General features: G+C 35.4%; 1 long non-coding RNA gene across 4 annotated transcripts in view; it reads left to right on the top strand.

The window, feature by feature from the left end:
* LOC118680048 (uncharacterized) overlaps positions 1-14,342 on the top strand; it is a 120,662-nt gene that overhangs the window by 16,962 nt on the left and 89,358 nt on the right. The gene's annotated exons all lie outside the window — the stretch shown is intronic.

Here is a 14,342-nt window from a genome sequence, read left to right as displayed (position 1 = left end):
TTATGAGCAAGGAATGTTAAGTTTCTGAATCTTTAATATAATATTTCCTTAAAATAACGCGAACAAAAAATTGTAACGTGAACAACAAATAATGTGAAAAAAAAATTTAACAAACAGTGAAAAAAAAAATTAAAAAAACGGGTGCAGTGACAAAAGTGCGGTGCCAAAAAGTGAACAAAAAAAAAAGGTGATGTGACAGTTATTGGAAAAAAAAAAACAAAAACCAAATCCAGAAAGTGCAGTAATATATAGAAATATATAAATATATAGGTATATATGTTATATGTGTATATAAAGAAAATATATGGACATATATATATACATATATATATACATATATACATACATATGCAAAAAGTGAAGTCGAGAGTTCAGTGACCCATCATATGTTCGGACACATACACGTTCATATATAAGACAAAAGTGGAAAAGTGGCAAAATACATTTAATGTGCCAAAAAACAAAAACATAAAATCAAATACTTAAACACAAAAACAAACGGGCGCGAAACCAAAACCCAAAAACTCTAAACGCGGCGCGAAACCCAAAAATAAAAAAAAAAACAAGTAAAGAAGGGCTAAGTTCGGATGTAACCGAACATTTTATACTCTCGCAAAGTTAAATGGTATATTCGTTTGGGACTTCTTTATATATTTTAATAATTAAAAGTAGAAACTGTTGCCTTAGTTATTTACTTTTTACTCACAGTGAAAATAATTAGAGCAATTTGTAAACTAAATTTACTCAAATTATGAGAAATCGTTCTTGTGCTTTTTGTATACGCTTATAATTGATTTTATATAGAATGCATTACAACTGTATTGAGAAGTATGACAAGAAATCGTTTTTGAACAATGAATAACATTTTTTATTTATTATATCGATATTATTATACATGTTTAGCTTAAAAATAATAAATATTAACAACTTTAAAAATGATATAATATTATTATATTAATTTGTATATAATATTTAAAATATTAAACATAAATTTTTGTAGAGATTCTTATACATATATCCAAATTATATTTCTTTTTTCCTTATACTATTTAATTTCTATCATATATTTATATAATAACAAATTATATATATAATTTAAATTTTCTTAATTAGATTATTTACATATTTTTCTTAAAATTGTCTTAAAAACTACTGTCAAAATTCCTATACCATTCCAATTCGATTATATTTGGAAAAAAAAAAATGAAGAACTATTGCACTAAGTCTGAAAACTTTAGTTCGAAATAGAGACACAAATACTGTCATGGTAGTTGTATACTGTCTCAAAAGTAATTGCATTTACACGGGAAGGATCCATGTTTGGAAATGCCCAATCAATTTGTGTACCGGCAGGTGTAGTTGAATATTCTGCACCAAGCCGGGAACTAAGGTTTTTTTCTTTGGAGCAGATTTCTTATTGCAGTCCCTGTAGACATTAAACAAATGTTAAAATCTCCAACAATTAGCACATTTTGAGTGCATAACTCAGAAGAAAGGACTTCCTGAAATTCTACAATTAAATGTCTGACAGAATAAGCTGAATTTCTGTATAGAACCAGAATATTAATACTGAAATATTTAAACAAAACCGCTTCTAAAACTTTGCGGCCTGAATAAATTTTCTTTACAGCCTTTGATTCTATAGAGCTAGCAATACTATGCTTTGCATATATTATAATGCCCCGTTTATTCCTTCGCTTGTTTCCGTGCTATCTATCCTCAGCTCGTTAATTGGAGTAAATCCTGGTATATCAAAACTTTCGCAAGGATAACTCCAAGTTTCTACAAAACATAAAATATCTGAAGATAGCATCAAACAGACGCTTTTTATATCATTAATGTGAGCGTGAAGACTCTGAACATTATGGAATAAAATTTGATGTCCTGATGTTCGGGAAATCATAAAATTGAAACTTGTTGTCAAAGCCATATTTGTGTTCAATTCCCTCAGTTCCATAAATACGGGATCCGATTCAGAAAATTTGTTAGGAGGAATAAAATTTCCTATGATGAATAGACCTTCTGCAGAAGTAGCTCGACTACAAGCGACATATATTGAAGCTCTTGGCATTCTGGGTCGAGTATGAACTACAACTTTATTATATGTGGCACCCTGACTTTTATGAATAGTTATTCCCTCAACCGGAACAACTGGAAACTAATTTCTTTCAATTGAAATTTGTTCATTTCTTTTATATTGAAACGATTTTAGAACTTTTTCAATTGGTGTCCAAGAACTTTCTAGAGGATGAGGCTTTTTTGATCGTGCTATCAAACCAACAGAAGGTTCCAAAAAGTTAATCCACAGAATTGTTGGAAAAGAACAATGGAAATCAATTTGCATAAGTTGCCCAGCTGCCCCATTAACCAAGCCATCACACGTGTTTGTGTTCACTGTAATCATATATTTGGCGGAGGTTTTTAGTGTCAATGCATAGGGCAGTCCCTGCGTTTCAGAAGTTTTGAAAAGATTAACTCTTTCCAAAATATCATCATTTTCATTTATACCAATTCCTTTAACTGAGTCTTTTGCAGTTGAAAGGATAGCTTCTGTTGGGATTCGACTGAGCTTAAGGGCATTGAAATTATTTGTCTCTTCATTGGACCAAAATAAATGTATGGCATCATCGGGAACTTCTTCGAAATTAACTACTCGAGTTTCAATGAGTGATATGTCCTCATTTGTCATAGTACCAGATGCCATATGATTTAATGCAATTGCAAAGGCCTGATCCTCCCGTTGTCTCATTATCTCTGTTAATTAAAAGTATTTAAATAACTCCCACAAAGGGGAACCAACTAAAGTGCTATATTGGGATTAGGAGAGAATATCCACCTATCTCCAACAGGTAAGAGTTGCTTCAAATCACCAAGCACTATGATCGGTATACCACCGAAGGGGCTGTCTGTTTTGAAAATTTGTTTTAATCTCGCATCAACAGAGCTTAACATACGAGCACCAACCATCGATATTTCCTCAATTATGATTAATTTTAAATCGATAAGTCTGGAATACAATGAATTAACTGTGTCATTGCTAAGTGGCCTCAACTCTCCATTCAACTGATTAACAGGTAAAGAGAATATTGAATGAAGGGTCATTCCACCTATTCCGAATGCTGCTTTACCCGTAGGTGCGCAAAGAAGAACTTTTAAGGAACTTGGATTGGATCCAGGTGTAGAATTGTAACGATGGTTAAGAGCTTGATATATGGCAGATATCAAACGACTCTTTCCTACACCTGCACCGCCGCCAATAAACTCATAAAATGGGAGATTTGTTTTTAGGTGGTGCATCAAATGTGTCAAATAGGTTCTTTGCTTAGTATTTAGACTTTGAACTAAAGAAAATAATTCCTCAACTGGAATTAAAGGGGGTAGTTTAATAAGTCTAATATTGCAATCAGATTCAGTGCCATTATCTGTTGAATCTTTGCCATGCAAGTCCAGAAAATTTATATTTGGGTTTATTTCTGGAAGTGCCAATACTCTGAACTCATTTTCCACTATATGTAGTTCATTTTGAGCACCTTCGTCCAAGTCTATTTCATTATAAAGACTTTATAGAACATTTTCAAGTTCTCTTTGCTCAAAAACATCATATTTTCTTTGATTTTCCTCAATTATAATACCATGTGTTATGCAAGTCTGCTCATTATCGTTTTCAATGAGATCTTGCTGTTCATTCCACCAAGGATACTAAAGCAGTAACATTTCGCGGAAATACTCAACTCTGGCCAAATCTGGGTTAAACCTTCTATACCGAATAATACAAGGTTTGGTACGTTTTTTCACAAAACCGCTACCGTCTTTAAGAGGCATGATAACCCCGCTTTCTGGTAAATTATCGTTTTCCCTCTCTTCTTCTTTATGATCACTATCTTGTGCTCTTCTACTAGATTTAAAATATTTATACCTAGGCGCAAAATCAGCTAAACAAAGAGTTTCTAACTGATCGGATTTTTGAACATAACGGTCTAAAATACCTGCTACGAATATTTCAGTCGCAACTGAAGGAAGGTTCTGAAGTTCCGCTCCAGGTTTTACCATTCGAACACGTTCCTCAGGTCGAGAGGTATTTATAAATATTTCTGCATTACTTGCTTCCGAAAGATGGAGCCCAATGCAGCAATATACTGCTTCTTGTGCAGATATTTCTGTACCTGATATAAATTTGTGACCTATATGTTTAAGTTTTTGCTTAATAGTATAATTTCCAGCATTTACCTCTGATATAGCTTCATTTAAGAGCCTAGAAATTCTCCTGTTAAACTTGTTAATATAATTAATTATATATGAACAGCAAGCATATGCATTCAGTATATATTGGATATCCACATTTGCTCTATGGAGTTCCAAAATCAGAGGATTATAAGCGTTTATACAACGATCCTGTAATTTTCTTTTTAGAAAAATTTTGGGTTTTGTTAAACTTGACCTAAGGGCTAACAAATAGTCATCAAAAGACATATTTATTCTACTATCAGACAGGAAGTGTTCAAAATCGTTTAAATTAGAAATGTCTTCTTTAGTCATATTTGAATTCAAAAGGTTTTGAATTTTGAAAAAGTTTTCCTTGTGTCTTTCTGAATTTTGACTTGTTTCTGAAAGAGGTAACAGTATTTGTGTTGAAGGCATTGGTGGATATGGTATACCAAAACGACAAAACTGTTGTCCTCTTATTTCCCTATTACAAGACCGACTGTGGTTATGCTTTTGATAACCCAAATAATTTTCTAAGTGGCTGATCGAACCATCGGTAGAAATATAATTGTCAATAAAACTAATGACATCAGAGAATGTCTGAGGATCTTGAAGGTTGATGCTGGGAGCATTATTAAGCCAATACATGCCATGCACATGCGGGGAACCTCTCTGTTGAAACTCCACTCTTCAGTAGAAATTTGTAACAAAATGCTCTCCAAAAATGCCGGCATTATCTTTAAAAAGAATTTGTCGATAGCGGTAGTCAAAATATCTAGCACAAGCAACCGTTTCTGACCGAATTAAGCGATATCTTTCTTGGGTTGTTAAACTGTTGGCTTCCTCTTCCGAAATATCTTTAGAATCAACAGTTTTAGAGAGGATGACCAAAAGCTCAACCCACTGAGATTCTGCAGCCGATAAAGTTATAAAGAAGGTTGGAAGCCCAAATTGGCGAATCATAGCGATTGCTCAGCTCCCAGTGCGCAGGTGAGGATCTAACGCTTTTCAAAACCTTGTAACTATCATCGTGTTGAATCAAGTTTTGAACAAAGTTTTCATTTAATAGATTTTGGGCTATAACTCGGTTGCGACCTGAAAACTTTCTAAGGCAAATGGATGTACTATTTTTAATTTGTAGCAGTTCTAATTTTTTGTAATCATAGAACAACTTTGGAATGGTACACGCTCTTCTGTCAAAACGGCGAATTTCAGAACGTATTATCTTGCTATACGTTTCAGAGCATGTACGCTTCTGCCCAACGTATATTGTTTCAAATGACAACTCTTCTGAATTATTATCTTGAATTATGTCAATTGGTCTTTGTCCTTCACCTGGCGCTATAACTAAACGGTTACAGGCATATTGTCCAAAAGAGTTTCTTGACCGCCTGGATTTAGCTCTGAAGGTAAAAGACCCGTGGGAATATTATTACCTGAGGGATTATCATGAGAAGTTTGTGCCGCATGAAAAGATTGAACCAATCGGTCGGAAACCCAGTTTTCATTAATATGTATATTGTGCTCACGATACAGAGGGGTATTCACTAAGAACTGCAACGCTTCCATAATCTTTGCGGGGCGTATGGTATCGATCATGTAATCATGATTGTATTCCAAAGCCTTCTTAAGTGAATTTGTATAACATGAGCCTCATCAAAGGACCTTGGTAGAGATGTCACAATATTGTTAACAGAAATTGGTATATTAACAACAGCACCTTTGAGCAAACTCTGACCTTGATATCCTAACGGACGGATTGTCATAAAAGGCAATCTACGCAATATGAGACGTTCTTCAATTGGGGTTAAACCTTTCAAACAATCCGGTATTTCAGGAAAGTCTAGACCGTTAGCTAAACATATTTTTGGAACGTTCTTTTAACAATCGCATTTTTGCAAGTAGCACAAAAATTGTAATTTCCATCTTCTGAAGGAAATTTTTGCATTAAAAAGAAGGCGGATGCAGCATTCGGGTGACCTTGCGCAATAGTTTCAAAATTTAATTTGCGAACTTGGTGTGAAAACCATAAGCCGCCGCAGCAAATACATATTTCAGTAGGGCCCTTATTTATATTTTGGAAATAAATGTTTTGGAAATCTGTTAAATTGCCACTATTATCAGTTTCTATAACATTATTATCTCTCGTTAATCGGATTCGTTGGGACTGCCTTTGGTTTCCAATTTGTCTATTGAGTCGGTTATCTCTACGAAGGCGAACTTGACCTTGCCTAAGACGTCTCTGATTCAAAATTTCTTCCCTCAACCCCTCCTACTAAGCTGTCGACGTTGTGTTTCTCTATCACGCTCCTCTCTCCTTATTTCAAGATTTCTTCTTGCATGTTCCCTTTGCATTTGATCACGAATGCGCTCTAAATTCCAATACTCAGGATTTCTTGCGCGAAGTTTTCTATGATCCCTAGTGTTCCTACTTTGTTCATCATAACGTACCTCAGGATTTTCTCGACGAGATCTATGACCTTGGGTATTTCTTATTTGCCCTTCAGAGCGAATTTGTGGATCTTGCCGCCTTGTTTTATGTTGAACAGTATTTGCAACTTGCTCAACAGATCGAAGCTCGGGGTCTTCACGCCGAGACCTATGACCTCGAGTATCTCTTATTTGCTCTTCAGAGCGTATTTGGGGATCTTGCCGCCTTGTTTTATGTTGAACAGTATTTGCAACTTGCTCAACAGATCGAACCTCGGGGTCTTCACGCCGAGATCTATGACCTCGAGTATCTCTTATTTGCTCTTCAGAGCGAATTTGGGGATCTTGCCACCTTGTTCTATGTTGAACAGTATTTGCAATTTGCTCAACAGATCGAACCTCGGGGTCTTCACGCCGAGACCTATGACCTCGAGTATTTCTTATTTGCTCTTCGGAGCGAATGTGCGGATCTTGCCGCCTTGTTCTATGTTGAACAGTATTTAAATTTTGTTCAAAAGACCGTACCTCGAGATTTTCCCGCCTGGTTCTATGTTGATTTGTATTGATAATTTGTTCGGACAGACGTACATCGGAATCTAATCTACGATTAGTGTGACTTACAGTATTTTGTGACTGCTCACTATATCTATATAAAGAGTTTGCACGAAGAACTCTCATACATCTTCTATTCTGAAGACGACTTAGTAATATAGATTTTCTACTTAATCTAAGCATAATTAATTAATAATAAATGGATTAATATATAAAATACTTATAGATAATACTTATATAATTCAGTCCGTCTGGGTGTTAAAAGTTGGATCCTAGGTGCTGCTCTCTTTCACTGTAATTCCTTGTAAGTCCTTGCTATGACTCCTTTCCTGTTTCGTGTATAGGTACTATGGTATACTGGTGCACATGCACCATGTGTTTGCTCGCCACTGTATATAATACCGTTTTGCTCGTCACTGTATATAATAATACTTTGTAACTAATACACTGAAATTTGTTTGAATAAAGCACTTTGCTGGTAAAGACATCTAGTGAAACTGAAACTACAAACACAGTGTACTGATATTTATTATACTCCTGCAACATGTTGGTACAGCTTACGTACTTTTGTATACCTATATATTACTTAGCTATTCACTAACATAATAATACATAATATTTAGTTATATTTATGTTTTAGAAATTAGTAGTTTATTTCATTGTATTGAAATTAAGTTCTCGGAAAACCCATCTGTAAATTACTTTTGTTAAACGCTTTCTAAAACAGGGGGATCTATGGTACCTATTTTGAAGGGTCTACCCATGAAGGCTAAATTAAGCTGCGAACGGCGCTAGGTAAAAATGTAATTTTCTTGAGTTCAGTTCACCTCATGACCTTCATATTAAAATGTGTCGCAAAACTGAAATAATAGACAGTAGCATGTAAACCGGTTGGTCGCAGTTTATCTATAACCACATAAAAAGGGTCTTAAGCCCTTTTGATACTACATTACTAGTATTTATTTCATACAATTTTTTCTAGAAAGATTTTTTTGCTCTATACAAAGTCCAGCACTCTAAGAAACTTTTTTAGCATTGTTGTCTGGTATATTTTATAATAAGTTCAACATGATGGCTGAGAAAATATACCTAACCACTGATTATCACCAAATATTAGAAGAAATATATGTACATAGAAATCTATATCTATCACTTTAGGTGATGCAAACAACTCTTTGGTGAACAAAACTATACTCTGTTGCAACATGTTGCGAAAGTATAAAAATGTTGCGAAAGAATCCAACATTCATTACTCGATTATTATTTGGTATCTTATTAACTTTTGTTATTGATCATAGATTTATTTTGTGTCAATACAATTTTTTTCTCCGAAATGTTAATTTTTATAAAAAGAAACTATTTGACTGAACCAAACGGGTTAGATTTAATATGTGGGGTATATGAGGTTGCTGTTGTACCAGAGGAGCGGAAATCAGTATATTAGGGTTATAAGGTTTATACAAAGTCTAGACCAATTTCATTCATATGCAGCGATATACATTATTTTTAAGAAAAACTGTCCATTTAATTTTCATTGATATAACTCACATATGCGGTATAAAGTCACGCGGAAGTTCAAAAATATTTATATTAGATATATGGGGCTACAAGAACTATTGATTCGATTCAACTCATTTTTGAAACAAAGACATACTATTATCGATAGTTTCATTTATTTATTCTATTACATGAATTTCAATTTTAATATATATCTTACACAATGGCCGATATTTACGGTAAAAAGTCAAAATCAGACAGATTTTTTGACCAAAAATTGCATTCATATCATCAACCATTCACCCTATTCGCCTGATATGGCACCCTGCGATTTTTATTTGTTCGGAAAACTACATTTGGCCATGAAAAGAAACCGCTATGCTGACCTAAAAAAGTCATTCGATAACCTTCTTGAACGTGCAAAACGTTGTATTCAGGTGGAAGGAGACTATTTTGAAGGCGACCAATAAATTTTTCATAAAAAAAACAAATATTCGTTTTTTAATAAAAGTCCTGAAACTTTTGAATTGCACCTTGTATTCCCGCCTTTTGCCCGCCTGCTATTTAGGTATAGGAAATTCGACTCTGACTTTGGCCAAGAATCGATCTTTAACTTAAAACAATCGACTTTTTAGAATCGAGTTTGAATGCTTCAAGTCGATTAAAATCGATTTTCACTCGATGACTTCGACTTTTCTGTTAACAGTTATAACATTGGATGGTAGTACAGTTTGTATTGTTTTCATGTACCGACTCTTTTATATTTTATTATACTTTATCGTTAAACTAACCTCTTTCTGATTGGACAAAAATAAACATTATCGTTGGTATCCTTGGTAACCGTTTTAAATAAGCATAGTATAACATAACTGACGAAAATATTTGTTTAATTTTTAAAAAAGTCGACTTTTAGCAATGATTAATCGACTTTAAGAGTCATAAAATACCAAGTCGACTCAAAAATCGAAGTCGACTTTTCGCGCGCTGTTACCATCCCTACTGCGATTTAGCTCTTTCATTTGCGAGGGATGGCTTTGAAAATATCATCCTTCGTTGTGATTTTATCCTAATTGCGAATTTCAACAGTTAGCTCAGTATTCTAATCTGCGCCTGATCTTTTAATACTCTATCTATTTCATCCCGGTATTCATGAGTAGTCTCTGTTTGTACTCTTCTTAGCTCGAGCAACATCTCTCTTTTGGCAGTCTTTCTTATCCTCGACACGTTTTCTCCAAGCAGTTGGCAGCGGTCCATTTAGGACATGTCTCCAGTTTTTATAACTAGAGCATCCGGTTGCGGTGACTTAATGTTTTCTTTCCTCGCTTTCTTATTATTTTTTGGTTTTGTGCTTTACTGTACCAAGCTTCGCCGTTGCCATTTTAGCCTATTTCTTCGCCTATTTCTTCGCCTATTTTCAATAGGGTTATTTATAGAGCGTTGTGGGAGACTATCCTATTTATTAGCTGCTTTATGTTTTCTCCCGATTGACGTATATGATTTATTTCCGAGAAGTGTCCGGGTTTCTTATTGTGCCGCGGGTGGAGAAGACCGTGCTCGTATGTATTTTTCTACTGCCGATCGAGTTAATTTTGATGCTCGCCTAAATGGAGCTATTTCTGCGCATTTGTCCATACTTGTAGCTGTATCTGATGCAATGGCCAACCATCGCATCATTGCAGTCGTTGAGTATCGTTGGCAAGGAGCTTGCTTACAAACCCCCAAAACCGCCGGCACTGGGCTTTTTGCATCCTGCACCGTAACTTTTAATTATTTGAACGATATCCTACCTGTACCATTCTATACCTACTGGAAGGTGGTTAGTTCAGCCGTTCCTAACTTGGTGATAGATGCTGCCCAGTAAGCCGCTCGATCTGAGTCAGACGCTTCCGGGGCTTTGTTAGTTTGGCACTTATTTATGGGCGGTGCCAATTTACCCCATCCCAGGAACTTCGTCGGTCAGATATAGTTGTTCAGGTTAAACCCTTCAACTCTGCTGCTTTGGTCGCGGACTGCTTATTGAATATTAGCAGCTAACAGCAGCCCAAGCTAGCTTTATGACACCCGCCATCGCTTTTGAAGCAAGTATAATTTGAGTATAAAAATTAAGCAATCATGCAGTTCTCTGGTAGTTTAGTAGTTTATCCCGGACAAATAACGTGACACGTAATTTCTATAAACATATGTAGATACTAAAAGACCAGCCACGCCTTGCTGTGGCTAAGGTATAAATAAATTATATATATAATAGTAAAGTGTTCAATAGAATACAAATTTTATTCGGCAATAAAATTTGAACATTATTTTAAAATTTGAAATCTTTGATTTAAATTTTCTTTGATGTGATGTTAAGCTTAAACCCACGTTAAAATTTTTTATTTTAATAATTTTGTAACAAGTAAGTAATATACAAAGTTGTTAGTTGATAGGGTAGGGTAGATCATTTTAAATTTTTAACAATAATATGCATAAATTTTATTTAATTATAATAATTTGCATTTTAATTTAATTCAGCACTATTCGGTGCACAATACTTTTGGTTCATCTGTCTCGAGCTGAAGTCTATCAGAACAAGTAAGGAAGAGCTATGTTCGGGTGTAACCGAACATTTCATATTCTTGCAACTTGCAATGATCACAGCTGGGTGTTGGCAGAACTTCATATTAAAAACTGTTGCGAAAAAATTAAACATTCATTATTCGACGAAATCGCGAATAAATTACAATAAGATTTGGTATTTTATTAAGTTAATTATAGGTCATAGACTCAATTAGTTTTGCAAGTATATTTCATTTCCCGTCAGCGAAAATAATATTTTAATCATCCTCAAATGAGATATACTTAACATAAACTTAACCGTAGAAGCTAAATTTAATGTTTGATTTGCAAAACGTCAATCAGAAGATCGGAATTAATGACATTAGGGATGTGAGATTAAGACTCCATTCATGCTCATCGCTAAACCATTAACATCATTAGTTTTGTAAGAATAACGGAAATTGTTATACAAGGTGCATTCCAAAGTAAACAGGACTTAAAAAAAAAATACAGAACAAATGGTTTTATCGGCAAAATCAATTAATTTTATTCAAAATAGTCTCCTTCTGCTTTAATACAGCTTTTTTTACGGTCCAAAAGCATGTCGGACGAGTGTTTTAGCTCGTTGTCCGGTATGGCCGCCAGTATGCCGGTGCAAGCCTTTTGAATGGGCAAATCATCGGCAAATGCATTTTTCTGAAAAGGTAGAAGCCGCACGGTGCCATATCAGTTGAATACGGGGAGTGGTTGATTGTTAAAATGTGATTTTTGGTCAAATAATCGGCCGCAAGCGTCGAGCGATGAGACGGCGCATTATCGTGCAACAAACGCCAACTTCCATCTTCGCGATATTCGGGCAGACTTATCGCACGTTATATAGAGAGTGGGCGGTGTTATCATCCAATTTCTACCATTTTTACACTGTCGGAAGGTTAGCAGTATTTTTCTTCTTGGAAGTTGGCTGTATAGCTTTAGGGACTTAGGAGAAATGTACATTAAACTTTCAGAGGGCGAGGTCACGCCCACTTTTAAACAAAATGTATACTGCAGATGTCCCACCCTAATGCTATTCGTTATACTAAACACAGCCTTGTATCTTTTGTGGAGCTTAGTTATGTCTATTTATTGGTTATCGATTAATTCCGTTTTGTGGGCGGGGCAATGGTCGGATTGCACCCATCTACAATACCAACCTATTTTCCTATGGTGCCAAGATATCTAAATTTTTACTCAAGTTACAGATTTCACAGACGAACGGACGGACATTCTTCATTCTGGTCATTTATATAAATATATCCCTTTATTTAACTCGATTAGTTTTAGGTGATAGAAACAACGGTTAGGTGAACAAAACTAATATACTCTGTAGTAATATGTTGCAAGAGAAAAAATCAAAAATCTCCAACCGAAAATTATTAAGTGGTATTGCGGGTATATCTAGAAAATTTAGAAATTCAGTTTGAAATCTTATGCTTTTATTTTCATAAACAACAATTTAGATTGATGTAAACGTCAGATCGCCTGGCAATAATTATTTTTTTTTATCTAGACAATAATTTCGCCAACATCTACATAGGTATATTGCTACCAATATAGCCCATATACTGAGCCAGTTGTAGTTCAAGTAATTATTTTGTATATTAATGGAAATACTGCCAATTATACTTGTACATAATGCCCAGCAGCTTAATGCTTTGAATATTTGGTTACATTTCAATTCTACCGTTCCCAATATCTAGCATTTGTTCGAGAAATATTTGTGCTGATGGATCATTTTGCAATTGTACTCCCATTCTTATGAGCGATTGAAGTTTTTCGACGGGAAAGTAGAATGAGGAAATGTGTTATTCAAACGGCGCTCTTGTTCTTCCAAAAAACCATTTAGTGCATTCTGGCGGTAGTGCGGTGGCCGAGGTATTATATCACCTGAGTATGCAGAGGTGTCCGGAATCGTCAGCGTTAGTAGAGGAACCTATGCTTCTCTGAGAAGTCACGCAGTTAAAAAACTTAAGGCGGACCGTCGGTAGGCAGCCCTGATTTTGGATTTTGATATTTCGCTAAATTTGCAGGTCCGTGGAGCTAACCGTGTACGACCTCAATAAGGAAGATGGAGTGATCTCCAGCGAGGAGTAGAAGAGAATAGCAGCTGCTGTATGCACGGGGTTTAATGAAAGTGAAAATCGCGGTTTGCACACACGGAAAAGGTGTGTCGTCGAACGGTCGGCATTCCTCTATAACGAAGCGGTAGGATGGCCCAAAGCGGATCACGCGCTGAGTCTTCGGGCTCGGGTCAGGTCTTCAGCCGATTCTTCCATCCCGTATGAAACAGAGGAGATGGACTATTGTAATCCTTCTCTACCGACCCACGACTGAATAGTGATTAGGCTGGAGAGGACCGAGGAGGCGCTGATACTCCGAAGTCCCTCGCCCTCCTTAGTCGTTTGGCTTATATTTTTATACGTTTACGTTTGTACTTTTTAAGTATTAATTATGTTTGATAATATAACATACTTTCATATATATTCGTACATATGTACATGCTATATGTATACTATATACATACTATAGAATAATATACTGTCAGAATATACTATAAACTTATTATATTACAAAAATAATTAAAATAAATCGTGCCTCTCATGATTTAAAACTTATATACGCTTATATCATGCACATACATGCATATGTATGTATGCACATCTTCGCGCCTTTAAATCACTATATTATCACTTATCAGTAAAAACGTATGCACGCACTGCTCTATATGAACATACATGTGTGCGTGTGACATTGCCACACAAATAAGGCATACACAAACTTTTTTCTTGTTTTATGGATACGCCAAAGGTGGGTGTAAATCTTCCAAAGATATTGATGGCCCGTACCATCAATTATGCCCGATTCACATAAAGTGTACAGCGCATATGTGCCAAATCACCCCCTTGCGCTCAGACCTGTGTTTTCCTACGGAACTACCCTTAGGCTTTCCTTCGCAGGGCAGGTATACAATATTGCTCCTTTATTTGTATTCCCTTATGGGAACGTCTTCATTTTGTTTTGCAGTATCTCGGGACTGCGCTCTCGGTCTTTCAGCAATTTCATCTTCGCAGGCCTTGTGCATAATA

Source organism: Bactrocera oleae, chromosome 2 (assembly GCF_042242935.1).
Source record: "Bactrocera oleae isolate idBacOlea1 chromosome 2, idBacOlea1, whole genome shotgun sequence".
Taxonomy (NCBI): domain Eukaryota; kingdom Metazoa; phylum Arthropoda; class Insecta; order Diptera; family Tephritidae; genus Bactrocera; species Bactrocera oleae.
This window is presented reverse-complemented; position numbering and strand designations above follow the sequence as displayed.